Raw genomic sequence first — 20,457 nt, 5'->3', positions numbered from 1 at the left:
TTTCCGCGCCACAACTTCCTCAGTACATAGATACTACTACTACACCACTGTTGGAGTTATGTGAGCTCACTTCAGGCTCATGTGCTCCTTTCAACTCTGTTTAGTGCAAACCATAGTTTGCAATTGCATTCAAACTGGCAAACTATGGCTTTGTGTGGTTGGAATTTAGCCTACTGTCCAAAGGTTAGTGTCATATCCCTTACCTTGCTAGTGGTATCATAGCCTCTGGGAGGTTCTCCATGAGAGAATGTGGCTTTGGGGCTGGAAAAGGTTCCCAAACACATGTGTTAGGGATAGAGATATCTGGGTTACTATTTCCTGTTTGGGCATGATGCTTTAGTGGTTTAATATTCCTCTGGTCTGCAGATGTAAGAGTGGAACTGAAAAACCAGGGGAAGTATGGGTGCATGGAGCAGATTAGTGAAGTGAGCCAAGCCAGAGACTGCAAATAAGAGGTAGTTCTTCTTTCTGTCTGCTTCACAATCACACAAAGACACACATACACACACAGAGGAGCATGTCAAATGCAACATGCCACTGCAGACTGTTAACTCCAGAGAAGGCAATTTTTAATGTTTTTTTTTGGATGTGGGTTCCAACAGAGAAGTTTCAATCTGCTAAATAGGCATGAGTTGTAATTCCTGCACCTAATTAATGAACAGTTTAAAATGGGAACTTTGAAATCTCATAGGCTAATGATACATAACTGATTCACATCAAACCTGCTAAAGTCACACTCTTTTAATATACTTGGTTTCTCTGCAAATATTATTTAAACCAACCAAGGGAGAAATTTCAGATATATTTTGTGTGGGTGTACAGCAGCCACTTAACCTTAACTGAAAAGTTTTTAAACTGCTTTAACTCTGTCTTTCCTGAGACTTTTCTGAAATTTAATCAAATTATACCCCTCATGAGGTAGATTCTCTATGCCACATTTCCTACTGATAGGACAGTCAGTCTCACTTATGAGGAATAGAATTTTCAGGCTTTATAAAAATAGAATGCTTGGAGGGAGAAAGTCACTCACCTTAATTATTGTGTCACTCCTGCAGCTCTGAAATATAGAACATGCAAGAAAACTCCTGATTTCTTATCTATTCTCAGTTGGCCCTGCTCGGAGGGATTTGTGTGGCTCATGCTCAGGACTTTGAGTTAAACCCCTGCAAATGCCATCCTGGCAGCCAAGGAGAGGGGCTCTGGGCAAAGAGAGTTCAAGATTCAGTAGGTAATTTTGTGATAGCATTGGACACTTTGCATGATAATGGATTTTCTACATGAATCCTGGAAGAAGGTAGGATGAAAGTGCCTGGCTCCAGTGTTGCTTATCTGGGTTCCCTTCCTGGACACCAGGAAGCTACCCAAGTTGCCTAGATGTTGAATCTGGCCCAGCCTACAGCATGTAAAGAGAATATATCTGAAAAGAATGCACATTCCTTACTCCATAATTTCAGGATGAACCATTTTCAAGGTAAAAAAACCCCATACAAATATTTACAGAGATAAATTTCTTCCTGCATCTTTATGCAGGGGGTCAATATATGCTTGTACTGTTATAGATAGGAACAGAATTTTGATCTCTGAGTGTATATATGAAATAAACTTACTTTGGCAATTGATTTTTGGCTACTATATTGCATGCGCTTCAAATACTTGTGTGCATTTTTAAGAATGTGTAACTATGGTCATGATACAAAGGCACACATTGAAACAAACTGAATTTATTTCCATTTAATGATCCCGGACTCAGCATTTCTGATGCCTGCAAATCTCTGGACATGGATAAGTTATCACATTCTCTTACTTGCACCCCATACATTATGGGGTGATTTTAGCATATGCAGATAACTTTCCATAGGTCACAAAAAAAGCTTTTTAAAAAATCCATCTAAGCTTGTGGCTATTGCCACATGTAGAAATGCACTATCAGCCATAATTCATCTGTGGGTCAGTAATGCTGCATCACTAGAAAATCCCACAAACAGTTAAAAGAAACATGTATGTTTAAAATAACACTGAAGCTGTAAGATACCAGAAAATGGAGATAAATATAAACATACTGCAAGGAAAGATAAGATAACATGAAAATAAAGGATTAAGCTTAGGAGTACTTTGAGGCTTTCCAAAGCTACTGGCAGAAATTCTGATCTGATATACTTAAATACCCCCCTCCCTGAAGTCTTAATGTAGCAGCCAAAGTGAAAACAGGCAGTTTCAATTATAAGTAGCACAAAAAAGCAACACAGCACACCCACTTCCACCTTATCTAATATGAAGAAACTAATTGTGCACATTTAATCTGTAGAGGTCTCATTTCCCATATAGCTCTTCACAAGGAACTCCCCAGATAGGAAGCTGCTGTAGAATGGAAGAATACAGCCTATTGCATATGCAAATATATGTGTGAATTTGCAGGGGAAGGGTGGGAAGATTTGCAGCTGAGCAGGTTAATGATAAAACCGCTTGCATTATTTTTCACCAAAGCCATGCAGCTGAACATGCCAGGAAGCTTGAAGGACAGGCAGGGGGAAGGGGAGATTAAAAAGAACAAAGAGATTTTGGCTTCTTAAAATGTTTCTGGCCCGCCTGATAGCAGCACCCGTTGCAAAGCCAGGTGCTGCAGTGCGAGTCTTGAATTTATGTCTCCTTAAAAAAGAAGAAGAAAAATCCAAGCTGCCACTCTCAACCATTTGGGAAAACAGATACGGGGAGACAGTAAACCACAGGAGGGAGAGGAGAGGTCATTCCTCTGACTGGGCTTTGGGATCTGAATTAGAGAGTTCTCCACATTGTTGGAGGGGCAGAAAAGAATGAGGACTGTCTGAAGCAAACAGGCAAATAATAATAAAAAGGAGGAGGCTAAAAATCTGCAGAAACAGCAGGCACCCCTTAATTTTCCTTCCTTTTTTTCTCCTCCCCATTTCTTAAGACGCGACTAAGCACTTTGAAAAGGCTTTTTGTCAAGAACCTCTGTGCAGATGGCTTCTGATCCCATTCGGAGGCACTGTGGTTCTTAATACAGCTGTCACTTACACTCCTTGCTGCTCTAACAAAAAAAAAAGGGGGGGGGGATAATACTAATAAATTTCTGCCTAACAGAGCGCACTGCCACTGACAGCCACCCACTGGGGATGTGGGCCTGCCTCGGACACCCTGCTGGCTCCAAGAGAGGCCCAAGGCTTTAAACTGCTTTCACGCCACATTAACACCCTGCCTGGCAGAGGTAGAGTAGAAGAATCCAGTGCTGCCTGTCTGATCCCCAAAGCTACCAGGAATAGGAACAGGCTGTTTGCATCTCTTACCCATCCTCCTCTCTTTGTGGAAGTGGCAACGAACAATAGGTTTCACTCAATGCAAATGTGGAAGGGAGCTGGGAGAGAGAATCACCTTAAACTCCCCTTTTGTGATCTCAAGCAGATAATAGTGAAAGCCAAGGCCCATCTGTGGATGCTGAGCAGACTTTGTCCCAGTTCTGCAGACTCATCTATAAGCCTACTTTAGAACCCCCAAATTTTAATGCATCTTTAAGGAGTGTCGTTCCATTACTTCTCTCTTACTTTACCTTCCCCTTCTTGCACTTCCCAGCTGCTTACACCAAAAGCCATCTTTAATTTTAAATGTAAAACATTATTTAGATCTTGCTTCAATGAACATTTTTTACAGTATTCTAATACTCTAAAAGTCTCATGCGTGAGCCCACAGACAGAAGTGCACAGCTAGCTGTCTGCTGTAAATAGGTGTGCCAGATCCCTCTTTTCAGCATATTGGGCTCTCCTCTGTTTACTACACCTGCAAAGTACAATATGGAGCCAATGCAGGCTGTATTTTTCCCAGCCTATCTTTATGTGGGGACACAATACAAAATTCTGTTATACTGGATACTTCTGTGAACGTGATAAATGCAGTGCTTTTTTTCTGGTGGGACGCATACTCCTAAACATTTTTGTCAATCTAGGTTTGGCCTCATTGAAGGGCAGTATTTCAATATGAGTAGAAAAATGAGAGTACCCCTAAACATTCTTTTAGAAAAAAAGCACTGGACAAATGCATACCAACAAATTTAAACATATTTAAAAAGAGATTTGTCGTTTTCTGTTCAACTTCTTTTTGTCAAAAATTAGGATTAAAGGAGAGGAGAGAGCTTGCAAATGCTGTTAACTTGTGAGCCTCTGTGTTGTACTCATCTCTATAGCTCTGTTATTTCTCCTTGTTAAAGCTGATGTTTCTTTCAAACCAGACCCTCAGTGTCTGCCTACCCCTGCTTTACTCAAATCTCTGCTGTTTAAAACCATCATTTTCCTTTCAGTGTTTCTCTGCTGCTGCTCTACTTAGACTTTGGCCATGGTTCAAAACAGCACCCGGCTCCCCCATATAGTGTCTCTCCCTTTCTAGCTGTACTCAAAACTCCTCTCTCTTCAATTCTTCAGCTGCCTCTTGTGAAAGAGATAAAGGATGCTGATCCCTCAAATACTCCATAGTATCCGGGTAGCGCTGTGGGTTAAACCACAGAGCCTAGGACTTGCCGATCAGAAGGTTGGCTGTTCAAATCCCTGCGATGGGGTGAGCTCCCGTTGCTCGGTCCCTGCTCCTGCCCACCTAGTAGTTCGAAAACACGTCAAAGTGCAAGTAGATAAATAGGTACTGCTCCGGCGGGAAGGTAAATGGTTTCTGGTTTGCCAGAAGCAGCTTAGTCATGCTGGCCACATGACCCGGAAGCTGTCTGCGGACAAACGCCGGCTCCCTCGGCCAATAAAGCAAGATGAGCGCCGCAACCCCAGAGTCGGTCATGACTGGACCTAATGGTCAGGGGCCCCTTTACCTTTACTTTATCTTCACATAATGTACTTCACTCTTGGTACTATGTTCTGTCCTCGACATTAAGTTCTACATTCAATGTATTAATTTAGAACAGTTATTTTATAATCAAACAGCGACATGGCAGCCATGTTATGGCTGGTGCCTCCAGTATTCATTCAAGATTCAAATGTGCCCACTAGTCTAAAAAAGCTGGTTTGGTTCATCAGTTGGTGAACACTGATCTAAGGAGTTAATGTGGGGAAAATGTCAGGGGGGCTGGTGCACAGTCCCATTTGTGTGCGCGCGCACACTGCACACACATGGAGAGTTTCTGATCTGCTTTCACTTTTTTCCCATTCAACACTTTGGTCTCTAGGGCCATATTTATAATTACTCAATAGAAACCCAATACCAAACCATGCATAGACAGGCTACAGTTTGCACTTTAAATCATGGTTTCAGATTCTGGTTTGACAGCAAATCACCGTTTGTCAACTTGAACATAATACCAACCAGTTGCCTTGGTGTGATGTCTGCATTGAGACTCTGTAATAAATTATCATCCACAGCTAATGCAATCAAGTTTCAAATGCAAAGCCCTCAATTTTCAATCTTGTACATTTTTAACCAGGAAATAAAAGCCTTGGTTGAAATGCAATGTGGTATTATTGGAAGTTCAGTTTTCTCAGAAAAAACAACAACCCAACAGAATTCTAAATAATACAGTCCATCTGGAGACTTGAGTACAATCTTAAAACTGTCTATCAAATTATGAAAATGCACAAATATAATGACATAACTCTTTGTCTCATTCAAACCCAAATTGGCTATTGAGTTTTTACTGAATTTCAAAAAGCCACTAGTTAACTGCTAGTCCATTACATATTAAAAACAAGTTTTGCAATGGTTTACATGAGCCAGATAGGCTTTTGCCAAGCAAGAGAGCTATAATTGTGTCTTGTGAGCTGACAATGAATGGGCCCAACTGTAGCAGTCTTATAAGCAGGACAAAGTGGCCCATTAGCATGTAATAAACCTAGGTAATATTAAGGAAGATGCTGTGTAAATGTACCTCAATTTTTCAAATAAAACAGTATTTTTAAAAGGAGAAGCAAATTTAAAATGGAAAGTCTCATTTAGATTCATTCTATTTAAGGATCGTAATTCCCAATTTAACTTTCTCTTCTGTAATAAAAGCATTGGTAGAGCAAGATACAATCATTGTTATTCTAAACTTCTCTCATTTGGTACCTCCTCCAATAACTTATAGTAACATATAGTTAAGCCACCACTAACTCTTTGATTGAGCCCAGATATAAGGAACTTGTTACGCTCCAAACAACATTTCTTTTAGGGAAGGAAACAGATTCCCCACCTCTCATCTAGCCTGTAAAAAAAGCCTTCACATTTACATTAACATCTATGTCTGTTTCACATTAAGATTGCACTCCCCAACTGTAACAATGCTCTTTCTAGTGAGAGCTGAAGGCAGCCCTGTTTAGGGAAGCTTTTAATGTTTGATGTACTACAGTATTTTAATATTTTTTTGGAAGCTGCCCAGAGTGGCTGGGGAAGCCCAGCCAGATGGGCGGGGTATAAATAATAAATTATTATTATTAATATTATTTATCCAGAACTCAAACAGGAAAATAGGTTTACTCAAAGAGACTATCAGGATTGTGTTTATGGGAGAAACTAAGGGCCAAACTGCTTGAAGCTGGCGTAGGTCAGGACCTCCTCCTAATCTGCAATATCTGTCCCTACCCTACTCCTTCAAGCATGTCTTGATTGACATCGTTTCATTGGGATCCAAAAGTGAACCTGCTGAAAACTAGATCTAATCTTTATTTATTCCTAACAAGAATAGAATCAAATCCTTTTATATCAGAGTCTTTATTAAACCCAAACCGGAAAGGCATGTTTGGTAAAACAACAATATTGATAAAATACTAATAGCTGACCCTCAGCAAAATAAGCGGGGGGGGGGGGGAGGGGGGCGCATCTGGGAAGATTTGTATAGTTTTGGAATCTGTGCAGGCTTCTGTATTTGTCTTCAAGGACTTGGAAGCAGAAAGCAAGATGGAGGCTTGAGGCATTAAGGCTGTAGCAGATTATAAGGGTAGAGGATAGTGGGGGAAGAAGAACAATATTTATATTGTATATATATTAGTTACAGTCGTACCTTGGGTTAAGAACTTAATTCGTTCCAGAGGTCCATTCTTAACCCGAAACTGTTCTTAACCTGAAGCACCACTTTAGCTAATGGGGCCTCCCGCTGCCGCCGCACGATTTCTGTTCTCATCCTAAAGCAAAGTTCTTAACCCGAGGTACTATTTCTGGGTTAGCGGAGTCTGTAACCTGAAGCGTCTGTAACCCAAGGTACCACTGTATTTATTTGTTTGGAGCATTTGTGCCCCGCTCTTCAACCACAAAGGCTCCCAGAGCAGTTTACATGCAATCAAAACAAGACAGTCCCTATCTGCTGGGTTAAAATCTAAAATAGCACACAAGGGGGAAAAAGACAGGTGCAGAAAAGAGTGCAAAAATGATGAAGATCTCAGCTAATCTCATGCTACAGTCGCCAACATGGTACTTTCCAGATGTTGTTGGACTTCACCTCCCACCAGCCTTAGCCATCTTGAGGGCACCATAACCTTGCAAGCTATTGAGTCTGCTCTTGAAAACTTTTCTGACTTACTTTCAAGGTGAGCAAGTTCCTTCAGAGAAGGGGTGGGGAATCCATGCTGCAGGGCTATAGTTCTCAACGTTCTTGTACATTGGCCATGCTGGATGAGGCTGGTGAGAGTTGGGAGTCTAATAACATCTGGAGGGCATCTGTTTGCAGCATCCCAGACAGTGCAGGTCTAGCTGAGCTGTATCCTGGTAAAGGTAAAGGTACCCCTGCCCGTACGGGCCAGTCTTGACAGACTCTGGGGTTGTGCGCCCATCTCACTCAAGAGGCCAGGGGCCAGCGCTGTCCGGAGACACTTCCGGGTCACGTGGCCAGCGTGACATCGCTGCTCTGGCGAGCCAGAGCCGCACACGGAAACGCCGTTTACCTTCCCGCTAGAAAGCGGTCCCTATTTATCTACTTGCACCCGGAGGTGCTTTCGAACTGCTAGGTTGGCAGGCGCTGGGACCGAGCAGCGGGAGCGCACCCCGCCGCAGGGATTCGAACCGCCGACCTTTTGACCGGCAAGTCCTAGGCGCTGAGGCTTTAACCCACAGCGCCACCTGCGTCCCTGGTATCCAAACTCTAAAGTACATCACACCAAGACAGGAGACTAAGAATGGCTGGTGGAACAGGTGTAGCTGCTGCTGCTAACTGGCAGGAGAGGGGCAAGGCATTGGCAATGTCAGTGCTACAAGGCACATTGGTGGAGACAATCCATCAGTTCCACTGGTGGTGTACCAACCATCTTGCTGCCTTCGCACCCCAACCAGTAAGTCCCTGCCAGGATGCTATTGCTTCTGCTCTGTCTAACAGACAGAAGGGATCTAGTACTGTAAGAACGAGTGAGCAATTTTTAGGGCCATAGCTCAGTGGTAGATCATCTGCTTCATATGCAAAATGTTCCAGTTTCAATCATGACATCTCTGGGTAGGGCAGGGAATGCATCCTGTCTGAAACTCTGGGTAGTCAGGACTAACGAGTGTAGACAGTACTGACCAAATGGATCAATTCAGTACAGTATAAAGTTTCATCCTATGTTTTCCCATATTGTTGTATCTTTCAGTCTGATTGTTTTACTGCTCTCCTTTTTCTGTTCAGCATGTTTAGCCATTTAGCATAAAGATTAAGAGAACTAGGGCTGATCTGATTCCCTTTTCACCTTGAAAGCAGGAATTTTCAGGGTTGAGGGGGCTTTGCCTAACCCCCCTTTAATCCTACAGTTTTGTGGCAGTTCTTAACTCCCCCCCCTCTCCTTGCAATGCTGCTCTTTCTGTAGCATTTGTGTGTGCAGTTTCGTTCATCCACAAACAATTCTAGCTCATTGAGGATGTGATCCTACATTTTTGCTCTGCATCCAATCAGATTTCTGACTTCACTAAGGGCAAATGAAGCCCATTTAAAACAACAGCAACACTTTCCAAACTAGTCACACGGACAAGCCAAGTCAATCAGGGGTTATTCAAATAATTAATTAAGAGATTTGAACTTTGTCTCCGCAAATAAGCAAGCACATGCTCTAACTTTCTCATCTAGCTCTCATGTTCGTGAAATGTGGTGGGTTAAGAGCATATCTTTGCCTGAATGAAGAGAGAACTTGTATAAATAAAACATGTTGCCAAACCTAACAATTATGCCCAGACTTTGAGCCTGATAGGAAAATGGATTGTTAAGATAGAATACTTTTATTTCAACCTTTTAATTAACAATGAGAGAAACGGCACTGAATATTTTGCCAGGTGTTTTGAAAGGATATGAGAAGTTAGCGTGGCAGCAATGCTAACTTCAGCATGAGAAAAGTACTGTAGTTTAAATGTGCATAATTACCATCCGTTCCGCCACTGGGCACATACAATGAATGTGAAGGAGTGAGTGACAGCTGCCTGGGATTAAGAGAGCGAGAGAAAAGAAAAGCCAACTGATCCCAGGTCCCTCCCCTTCGATAACCAGCAGCCACTAAATATATGAAGAGGAATGCATTTTGCAAGGCTCAGACCATCTTCACAGTGAATTTAATACCTGACAATCAAAAAGAGAAAACACAAGAATGACAGGCTGAAGTATGCCCACTCCCTCTCCTGAAAAGGGGGGTGGGGCAGGAAAAACACACCCACCCTCCTCTGGCTCCTCTAACAAGTCAATTCAATAGGGAGATTTTTGGAATTCCTTCCTTTAACCCTACCCTAGGGAGAAGCATCACTTTTAAGGTCTTAGATAAATGCAGGTCAATCGATACCCTTCAAGGTAGAAAATGTATTTAACGAGAATCTCTTTCTCATTAACTCCACCCTCCTGGCAACTGGGCAGGAAGGGTAGGAGGAGAAACCAGAAAATACAATAAGTAAAGAAATGGAAACAGTTTAGAATAGATGATCCATAGAACAAATATGAAGGCCCTAAAGATTGCTTCCTTAGAAATTGTGTTGGAACTATTGCAAAAGGAAATGCAACAGGATAACTCTTGTCCCGTTATTAAAAAATACTCGTCTTATTTATCCCAAACAAGCTAAAAGAGACCAGCTGCATTAAGTAATATAGGATACCAAAGGTTCCAAAAGTAGCACGACAAGGAGACTGGATAGACCATGGCTCGGCCTCAAAATCACTTACATTAAACTTAATGCTGCAATTTGCTTTCATAAAGAAATTAAAAGTGGTTTGTGTTTTAAGTTTGTTAAACGGAACACAGAAGCTTTTCAGAGAGCAACTCTGTCCCCAAGATCTCCTGGCTAAGAGGCCTAAGGAAGTAGAGGATGTGGAATACTAATGGAAAGCTCTGCTGGTATAGATGCTTTGTTGATTGGGGTGGGGAGTGTGTGTCATGTAGAGAATGTGGGCGTATAGCTATATCACATTCTAAGCCTCTTTGTTTCCACAACATGCCCACAACAAGGGCACAACTTTACAACAGGTCCTCACTGCTTCCTGGCATGCTTACCCTAGAATGACAGAGCTCTGCATATGGTGCAACTCAGGGTCTCTGTGTTTTGCAGTCTCCAAGCAAACAACCTGGATTACTTTGAAGTCTCCCAACGTGGTTCCAATAGTAGAAAAGCTTATTTAAGGAGTGCCCAAAGTTTCAAGTTGCCTTAAGGTCCATGACTAATCCAAAGAAAACATCAAATATGGATACATAGCAAGGGGGTGGGACAGAGCAGTTAAGGGTGGGAGATAACTGGGGATAAATGGGGTGTCCCATGTAGAATAAGCAATGGAGCAAATTGAACAATGTGGTCTCTTGAGAAGAACGAGTTAAATAATTGGGTTGCTAAGGGGAGGGAGTTCCTTGAGACAGGAAGTGAATAGATCAAGATGGAGTCTAGAGAAGGGAAGGAGTATTTTAAGAAAAATGGTGGCATGTTGATATGAAAATCCATGTTCCCTGCCACAGCACAATCAGGTAATCTTATGGGGCAATTGTGAGGAGCTGTATGTCCATATCCTATTTGGACTTGAATGCTCTCTGCAAAATCAAGGTGTTGTTCTGACAGAGTTATGCAGCAGGTGAAAACGTTCCTAACACTGTGCAGGTCTCATAAGTGATTCCACACCTGTCGCCCTGCTTTCTTTAGCGTCACTTTCCAAGATACCGGAACCTTACAGGAGGGACTGAGTAGGATGCTTTCAAAATCTATTCCATCCTTTACTGATGCTGCTCAGTAATTTTTTTTTATACTTGTGTTGTGTAGAAGATAGGGATTCACTTCAAACTCAAGGCACCTTACAAACAAAAATATACCTTGCACAATAAAAAAAACAATTTTAATAATACATAAAGATAAGCTGGAAAATTGTAGTTCATTTGAGACAGCTACTGAAAGGAGGAAACTCATCAAAATGATGCAGCACATTTGCAGATAAGGCAGCCACATCAAGATTAGTCTTGCCATCTGTTATTAGGAAGATCCCTATGAATTTAGGAGGATTCTTGTTCTAATCCAGGCTGATCCACTGATTCATTCCTTTACCTTGTCAGACTACAATAAAACTGGAAACATGTCTCTCCCCCCCAAAATTCGGGATTTGTTATCACAATCAAGATGCCAGGGCTGCTATCTCAAGGTTGCTTATATCAGGTCCTATCTACATGAATAAGGAATTTCATGATGTTTCAGTGACTCTCCTTTTGTTTACTATCGTGGGTCGTTTGCAGGTTGCTGTGCTGGTTCAAAATAACAAGCACAGTGTAATCTGCAGCACCCCCATTAGCTCAGGTCAGCAAGCGAGTCTGACCTCAAAGATTGTTCTTATCATACCTTCTTATAATAATTATTACTTTTATTCTTAAAGCAAAACAAATACAGAACCGAGCGCACATTTTCACACTACAGAGACTGAGATGCTAGCCACCATTGACCCTTGATTACAATGATACTGTCTTGACTGGCCTGTAGCATAGCTCCATTAACCATTCTCTCCCTGTAGCCTATTTGTTTTCACAAAATTGGGGGAATGGAGCATTGCTGACCAATTCTGGCTTATTGCTGTTGTGGTTCTTTGTTGGTCTGGGAGAGCTCCTTATAGTTACTTCTATAGGACTGATTTTAGGACCAGCTAAAATTGCCCCTCTACCCCAACTTTAAAGGTTATAATTCTTCTCAAAGAATTATTTTCTCATAGTCTCTTTCCACCAAGTGGTTTTCCTTTCTAAGTTGCATTAGGTAGAAATATCTTATATATATATAACATATATATTATATATTATATTTCATGCAGCTGGGGTCTGTTCTCAGTCACACTGAATCAGATGTGAAAGACGAAGCTAAAATAGCACACAAAGTAATGTGTTAGTGCTCGGTGTCTGACAAATGGATCAGCAGTTTCTTTAAGAAGCGCCTTTTCTAATTTTATCTCCATAAACTACAAAGCAGCATTTGACTGCGCAAAAGAAGTAAAAAGAAGGTCAAGGATCCTAAGGGGAAAAAATGAAAGGGAAGACTGCATTGCCACAGGCAAGGAATGTTGGGCCCACACACGTCAGGGTGTTTCTTCAACCATATCAATGAACAGATAATCTTTGAAAAAGGCACTCTTGGCAGCACTGCCAAATTCCACCTCAGCTGATTTTTTTTTAAGACTTGCATTTTTAGCTAAACAGGCCTTTTCTTATCTTTATTTTTAAGTCAACAATTCATTTTAATATTTGCTGCTTGCAATAGCATATGAAGTATGGTTAAAAGCTACCAAAGCAATTTCCCACCACATCATAAATCTCTCTTGGCAGAGAATAGATCTCAGCAGCTTCTGAGTGGTATTTATTTCCCTACCTATTTAGCCCTAGAAGGCTTACCAGTGTTCATGGGACTGCAACCTGTGCAACAACAAGGTAAATCACGGGCTGCCACGTTTTCCTTAAATTTTGTAGAGTTTTCTTTTTTACTTATGGAACAAACCTGCTCAAAACACAACTGATCTGAGCCATAAAACATTAAACTTGTTTTGCGAGATGTGTGTTTCAAACACACTAGTAGTTCTGGTACAAGCCTTCATAATGTAACAGTTGAACTTCAAAGGCTTAACCTATTCAGGGTAGCGCTCTTACTTTACTGCGAGTTTTATTCTCATACAAATTCAGGTATCTTGAAACTGATATGTTGTTGTAGCTGGCTTCAGTGTGTTCACTTCCAAACATCATATTGCAGATCAGATCCTTTTCAGATTATTGTTCCTTTCACTGCCAACTGTACTGAGTTGCTTTATCTTCTGTTTCTAGGTGGGTTATGCAGAAATAAAGAAGTATCTGATCACCAATTGGGACTTCCGGAGGCGGTCCTGTTCGCGCTGTGAAGAGGGGCTCCGCGAAAAAGGGTCGTCCGCTACGGCAAAGCAGAGACCCATCAAGAAAAACCGCAGGCAGAGCGAGCCTGCGGCCGTGGGACTCGGCGGGCGCCTTGAGCCCCCCCAGAAGCGGAGAAGGAGCCTCGTAAGAGGCTCTGGAACGTGAAAGGGGGAGCGGTGCTGTGAGTTCATCGCTCTTTTCGTGGATGCAAAGCCGCGCTGCTGCTGATGAGCGCCGACCTTTCTTCCTGAAAACATCGAAATTGGAGCAACATACCCGTGAGTAAAGGGTTTAAATCTTTAACCAAATTGGAGAAATTCGGCTGAAAACGGGAGGCGAGTAACAGGAAGTCCGCCTCCTGACTCTGCTAATTTGATCAAAGCCAGGGCTCTGAAGCGAGCTGAAGTGTTTAAAAGGGACTGTAAAAGTGGAGGAAAGAGTGCATTGATAGACTGTGTATCTTTGAGGAGAAAAGGGAAAGAATTGTGAAATTTATGGACTTTTGCTTTCTGGAACTGTCCCCCTATTTCTGAGCTAAACGGAATTAAAAGGGGTAACCCTGTCATCGGGCTGCCAGTGTATAGAAGAGAACTGTCAAACTGCTGTCAAACTGACGACATTGTAGCAGAGACTTAAACTGTTGCATGGACTGAGATATTAACGTTTAACATTGTCGCTGAGACCTCCTTTGATACCTTGTGGCTGGAGTTTAAGAAACTGGAAGCTTTGGAAACCTTCCTTTTGTGCATTGGAATTACAAAAATTTAACATGGGGAATATAGGAACTTCAATGGCAGAAAATAGTTCCTTCCTTTTTTGAAATTTTGAAACACTCCCCCTAGAGGACTGTGGAAGTATAGTGGCCTGGGAATTGAACTTTATTGAAATTCTTTGTGGTTTAATTGTTTATACTTTGGACTTGTCTTTCTCATGGGACAAAAGATCATTTGACCTTGAACAGAGGCAGGTGTGGAATGAGCGGCTCAGGGAGAACAAGAGCAGCTAAAGCCAAAGATAAAGAAAAAGAGAAAAAATCTGGGCAACTTATGCAAACAACTTTAACTCATCATCGCAGATCATCCGTCCCACCAATTGGGTTAGCCATTTGGATTCTTGGCCTGCCAAATTTCAGCACTGTGGGACTATTGTGGAATAAACACAGTTTTGCTGGGGGCAGGCTTAATCTAAATTTGCCATTCATTAGTTTTTGAAGAGGATTAGGAGGAACAGAGAGTTTGTAATCTGTCATGTGAAGAGAGAAGCTTTGGTGTCACTCAACTCAGGATGATTTGTGGAATAAGATTCCATAGCAATAAGGAATAATTCAAGAGAGGCCAGATGTGGATTTCATTTCTCCTTGTCAATATGCTGCCAGGAGCTTCATGACTGCAATGAATGTTTTCTGGACCACAGATGCACAGCCCATGAACTGGGAATCAGATTTTCAGTGGTTTAAATCCTGGCAGAAAAAAGATCGATTTGAATCTTCTTTGCTCCAGTTCCTTTTCTACTATCTCTGTGGACTTGTGAGTTAAAGGACAGAAATAATACTACTTGTCTCTAACAAAGTAAGAAAAATAAAATTCAAGCTGTCTTTAAATTCTGCCCAACTTCCTTACCACTGGCACTTGGCCTGATAAGCAGTATGGGAGGCCATACTGAATACTGCATTGTTCACCAGGCACATCCATAATATTACTTGGAGTCCTGGCGTAAAATGCCTTAAAAGTTTTCCCTCACCATAAAAAAACTATTTTGATGCACAAACTGTTAAAAAACTGAGCTCCTGAATCAGACTGAAGCCCTATAATTGTAAGGCTATGCAGTGAACAAAATCAATACATTTGGCTGAGAGTTTTGTTGCAAACAAAGGAAAAACAGACATAAGGTTTTCTATTGCGAGTTGAAGAAATATGGTTTCGTATTAGCACTTTTTCTCCTATATTATCTAAAAAAGATGAACTGCTGATTTTTTCCCCATAAGCAAAATTCAAGTCTACTTCATCACATTCACAAGAACAGTCATGGCTGTAGGTTATATATACATACATTCATTTTTCCCAACCAACCAACTCCCAAGAACCTCAGCCAGCAAGTCCAAAATAGAGCACTAGGAGGACGAGGCCTGACATATATGGTATATGAAAATATTTCAAGATCTTACACTTTCCATAGACCACCAGTCTGGCAAATAGACATGTTAAAATGTATGTACAGTACTGTATACTGGGGGAGTCAATATGGTGCTCTCCAGAAGTTGCCTATTAGGAAGTAATCCCCAGGTTATGTGGGGTAAGGCAGATCCCTGCTGCTGATCTAGGGCAGAGTTGGCTTCAGCAACTTGGTCAGAACTGTTGGTACCAGTCCAAATTCTGGAATGAATTCAGGACCATGGATAGCAATCCTGCAACTGAGGAAAGAGACAAGTTACTACCTTAACACCAGCTAACAGCTACTGTAGGGTTTTTATAGCCTGTCTTATAGACTGGCTAATACAACTCTGGGACCCACCTCTTTTGTTGAATTTATAAAGTTCTGTTCCATTTGGAATGGTTTTACTTGTTTAATAATTGTATTGGTTTTATCTGTACTTGTAAGCATACATAATATTGTTGTAACCCACTCTGGGATCTTACACCCACAGCTAATGGTGCATAGCTGATATGGATTGCTTCCAGTTCATCCCTTTTCTCTATCAGGCCCCTTCTTCTTTAATCTTCAGAAAGGTGAGTGAAATTCGAGAGAGATTTATAGATCCAGCTAGAATTGAGCCATCTGGCCAGGGAAGTTTGCAAAATCACATGTACAAACTTTAGTCTCAGGTTCCCATGGAAGAAAATCTATCTCTATTACCTCATGTTACCATTACAATCAGCTGATGAGGCCCTAATGGTGGTGGGATATGGCTAGTGGCTACTGGAGAGAAGGCCTTTTCTGTGGTGGTGCTCAGATACTATGGAAGCACTTTCCCTCTGAGCTTAGGTGAACACGCAGGTTAATGACATTTAGATACCTTTTAAAAACTGATTCATGCACTCAGGCCTTTGCCAGGACTTGATTTCAGAATATTATAAATTTTAACATTGTCCTAGGTTTTCTTTTAATCCCGTATTTTAATGTTTTGAAATGTGTTTAATATTGCTATACACGTCCTTGAGACCTGATGAGGGAAGCAGTATAGAAAGTTTTAAAAATAAATAAATAAAAACAAAAACCATCTATTATGCTTTTACCACATTGTATACAGGCACAATAGCTGGTAGTACAAATATAAACAAAAGTTTTCAAAGAATAATGCAGAAGTGTTGTTCAATTTTAATTCTTACTCTACACTTTTAATGTTATGAGCTTAAAGCTATTTATTTCACCCCTAATATTTAAACTGAAGTATACTTACTTGGAATAAAACCCTAGTAGAATCCATGATACTTACTACTGAGTAAACCTGTCTAAGATTGGGACAATAGATTGGATTTTTATTTTTTCTTGCCTAAGTGGTTTAGCGCCAGCTGTAATTTTAGCTACACATTGCCGAATTTCCTCTGGGAATTTCAGTGTTTTTCTTTATCTGTGCAGAAAAGGTACTAGGGAAGAATGTGTTTTAGCTGTCTGTATTCTGCAATGAACAAGGGACCATTGGAAGGGCCTGAGGGGTACGGGAAAGGAATGACAGGATCCTTTTAATTAGGTTGAAAACCAACTTGGTAAGAATAGCCTGTCTGTATTGGTAGCTCTAACTGACTGCTCTGAAGACAGAGTGTGCGGATCTGGTGGGGGGTAATTATTGTCTGTGACAATTTGACTGACAGGCTTGTCCCCTTGAGGAGACTCCAAAAATGCTGCTTTCTGGCAAACCATGAATGGAATAAATTCACTTTCTGAGGACTCCATTAAAGAAAGCACAGTGGAAGTTGGGCAACCTGCTAACGGTGGTGATGGGGTTACAGCTCTCTCAGACATCTAGTCTCTGAAAGGTGGCTCAGGTAGATTGGCAGGAGAGGCAAGAGAATGAGTTTAAGAAGCAAGAGTGATTCACTTTGGGAACAGGACAAAACAAAAAACCCTGGAATTGATAAAATTGCTTCCCTGTCCTTCCAATTTAATGTAACTGATAGATTTATTTTTATTTTTGGTTTCTTTATAAAAAAAAGAACTCAAAGTCTCTTGCTTTGAGTAAAAATGACCTAAAATACAGTAATATGCATAAAAGAACAAATCCAACTCAACCTCACTAAAAAAATAAAAATAAAATGCAGTTAAATTCCAAAGGCCTGGGTTTAGGCAGGTTCCAAGTCATCTTCATGAAACTGCTTATGCATTACTTTATGCATGATTTTCTGGAAATTAAACTGGACTGAGGCACAATTCATCGCTGAAGACACAGAATATGCATGTCTTGAAATACATGATTTTTGGAATACCAATTCTCAATTTTTAAAAAAGCAACAACTACCTACTAAGGTAGAGACTGCAGGGATAGGCAACCTAAGGCCCATGGGCCGGATGCGGCCCAATGGCCTTCTCAATCTGGCCCACAGAAGGTCCGGGAACCAGTGTGTTTTTACATGAGTAGAATGTGTCCTTTTATTTAAAATGCATCTCTGGGTTATCTGTGGGGCATAGGAATTCGTTCATGACCCCCCCCCCCATGGTCCTGCCCACCACACGGTCTGAGGGACGGTAGACCGGCCCACGGCTGAAAAAGGTTGCTGACCCCTGGTAGAGAGAATCAGTGAAAGACAGCAGACAATAACAACAGGAAGACAGGTCAACCGTTTGCCCCTCAGGCTTCAGGGAGGGGAGTGCTTAGTCCACCGCCCCTTGAGTCTCACTCCAGCATTCCACATGTGAGGGAGACAGTTTCCTATTAGGCAAACAGAACAGGTGACTGTTCTGCATAGATCTGAAGTACAGTGCCACATGATCCCCAGTTGTAGGTTGCTATTGCGTTCATTAACATTGTGGTTAGGTATAATAAATTCAATATTTGTAGCTAAAATATTCAAATTACCAGCAGTATCAGGCAACTTAGTCTAAAGCAGCATTCAGTATACACAAGGCTGTGCTAAGAGCTGGAGTGTGCGTGTGTGCTGTACTATATGAATGGCACTTTCTTTCCAGAGGTTAAATGACAGCTGCTATCAATGTTGATTTGTTTTGCTTTCTGCTTAGCAAGATTTATACACCGCTTCATAAAATAAAATAAAAAAGATCCAAGCAGTTTACACAATAGTATACAAATATTTTAAAAATGATAAATCCAGAGTTTAAAAATAGCAGACAAGATGCATAATGTCAACAGTTTTAGAAAGAAAATATGCACAATAAAATTACATGTCTGGCTAGGCTTGCCTAAGCAAAAAGGTTTTGAACAGGCATAGAAAACAATACAATGAAGGTGCCCGCTGAATATTCACTGGCAGGGGTTTTCAGAAAATAGGTGCTGCCACATAAAAAAAATGATTTCTTACAAGTGTGGGACAAATGTTATGTGGCACTTGTAAAAGATACAGGGTCAGAAAATTGTTTTTATGAGTGTCTGAAAACGGTGATCATTACTCAAGATGGTGGCTCCACCTGGCACTGAAGGACAACAGATGGGCTGCAGCGATGCCCCTAAGTCCTTTGCATCAGAGTTTTTTAAAGGCTGATGCCTCCATTGCCTGTGCGCTGCTGAGAAGGGTGGAATGGCTAAATCAGTATGTCACGCATCATTAACCAATATGAAAACAGGAGCCAGAGCAGGTGACAAACCTGATTAGCATAGATCTGGAAGGAAGTGTTTGCTTTTAAAAAATGGATAAAATCTGGTGGGGGTGTGTGATCCCATTCTGTGTTTCAAAGCAAATTTAATAGTTTAGTAGGTATATTTAATGGGTCTAAAATTCAAAAGTATTGCACATGCTAGAAGCTGAACTCTTATGACCTGAGGAGACGCCTTTTCAAATATTAAAGTTAGGCTAATTGGAGGCATACCGATCTAGGTGAAGCTTTCCGGCTTTTACTTCCCACTGTCAAAATCACCAGGAAGTGCTTTCTTCCCAAAACCGGGCTGCTTGGCTCTTCATCTAGCAAATATCCAGTTCCCTAAGCCACTAAGTACAAACTCTACCTATAAATGAAATCCAATTATTCTTCCAAATGACATGCAGGGAAGAGGGTTTTACCATGTGGCCCTATGGAACAACACCTCCCCCCCTTTGCCTACTGTCTTCTGTGCACTTTATGCTTTGAATTTGGTTGGGTGGGTGTGCTTTTTTTATATTGCTGGCACCATTAAACAGGGATGCTGTTCTCAATTAAACCATCCCATTGCTTCCCTGCACTTAATTAGGAGCAGGGCTGTTCAGTCTGGCACAAGCACTGTTTTCTTTTCAGTGAATGGCTCTAACAAGCTGTGGGTGCTGGTGTCTTCCTTTTTCCTCTTCCCCTTCCTTGCAAGCACCCCCCCCCATCATCTTCACAAAACCCCTGGCAAAAAAAAATTGCAGAGTGAGTGCTTCCCCAAAGCTGCCAGAAAGTGAAAACAAAGCCGCCCTTTAAAAGGTCTGTGCTTCAATGCAAAGAACTCTTAGAAATTGCGACCTTCACTGTACCACAGCACGGATAATCAAAGTTAAACATTGAGGAAAAGTTTAATAAGCCAGGAATAGAATAGGCTAGCAACACTGTAGGTCAGAACTACCTTGAATATTAGCAAAGGAAAGTGTAGGGGCTCTTGTTTGTGTACATATATACAGATACAGACAAGCCATTAAATCTACTGATAAGAGGCAGCGGGGGGCGGGGGAGAGGATATCTCTGTTTCCACATTTCTAAATAAGAATTTTGGAATTCAGATTCCAAGGCAAAGGTCCTTGCTGGCTTTACAGTACTGTACTCAAGTATTTGTGTGTGTGTGTGTGTGTGTGTGTGTGTGTGTGTGTGTAGAATGTCGCTGTGTGAACTGGATGCAAATGTAAAGAGAAGGCTAGAAAACTGAATTTGCAAATAAACAAAATTGAACTGCTTGTTGCCATTTAAAACCCTACCCACATGCTCCCCTGGTTCCCTCAGCTGCTGCGAGTGACAGCTTATTTCACCTCCCACTCTCCTTAATCAGTTGGCAAGAGGCACAGATCATGCACAATTGGGCCATTTTGCCTGACAGCCTGTCAGACTGCTGCCTTAGGATTCTTTCTCCTTTTTACAGATCTTTCCTGCTGGCAGG

The 20,457-nt window shown here is 41.4% G+C and overlaps 1 protein-coding gene and 1 long non-coding RNA gene across 2 annotated transcripts in view; both read right to left on the bottom strand.

The window, feature by feature from the left end:
- Window positions 1-20,457, bottom strand: part of HS6ST1 (heparan sulfate 6-O-sulfotransferase 1) — a 184,321-nt gene that overhangs the window by 67,592 nt on the left and 96,272 nt on the right. The gene's annotated exons all lie outside the window — the stretch shown is intronic.
- LOC310845901 overlaps window positions 1-20,457 on the bottom strand; it is a 61,383-nt gene that overhangs the window by 5,976 nt on the left and 34,950 nt on the right. The window contains exon 2 of the long non-coding RNA XR_014565040.1: window positions 1,031-1,199. This is a non-coding gene — a long non-coding RNA (uncharacterized lncRNA). The remainder of the gene's footprint in view (window positions 1-1,030; window positions 1,200-20,457) is intronic.

The sequence above is a fragment of the Podarcis gaigeae genome (assembly GCF_964106915.1).
Source record: "Podarcis gaigeae genome assembly, chromosome: 5".
Lineage (NCBI taxonomy): Eukaryota > Metazoa > Chordata > Lepidosauria > Squamata > Lacertidae > Podarcis > Podarcis gaigeae.
The sequence above is the reverse complement of the archived record's forward strand: the minus strand, read 5'-3'. Positions and strand labels throughout refer to the sequence as shown.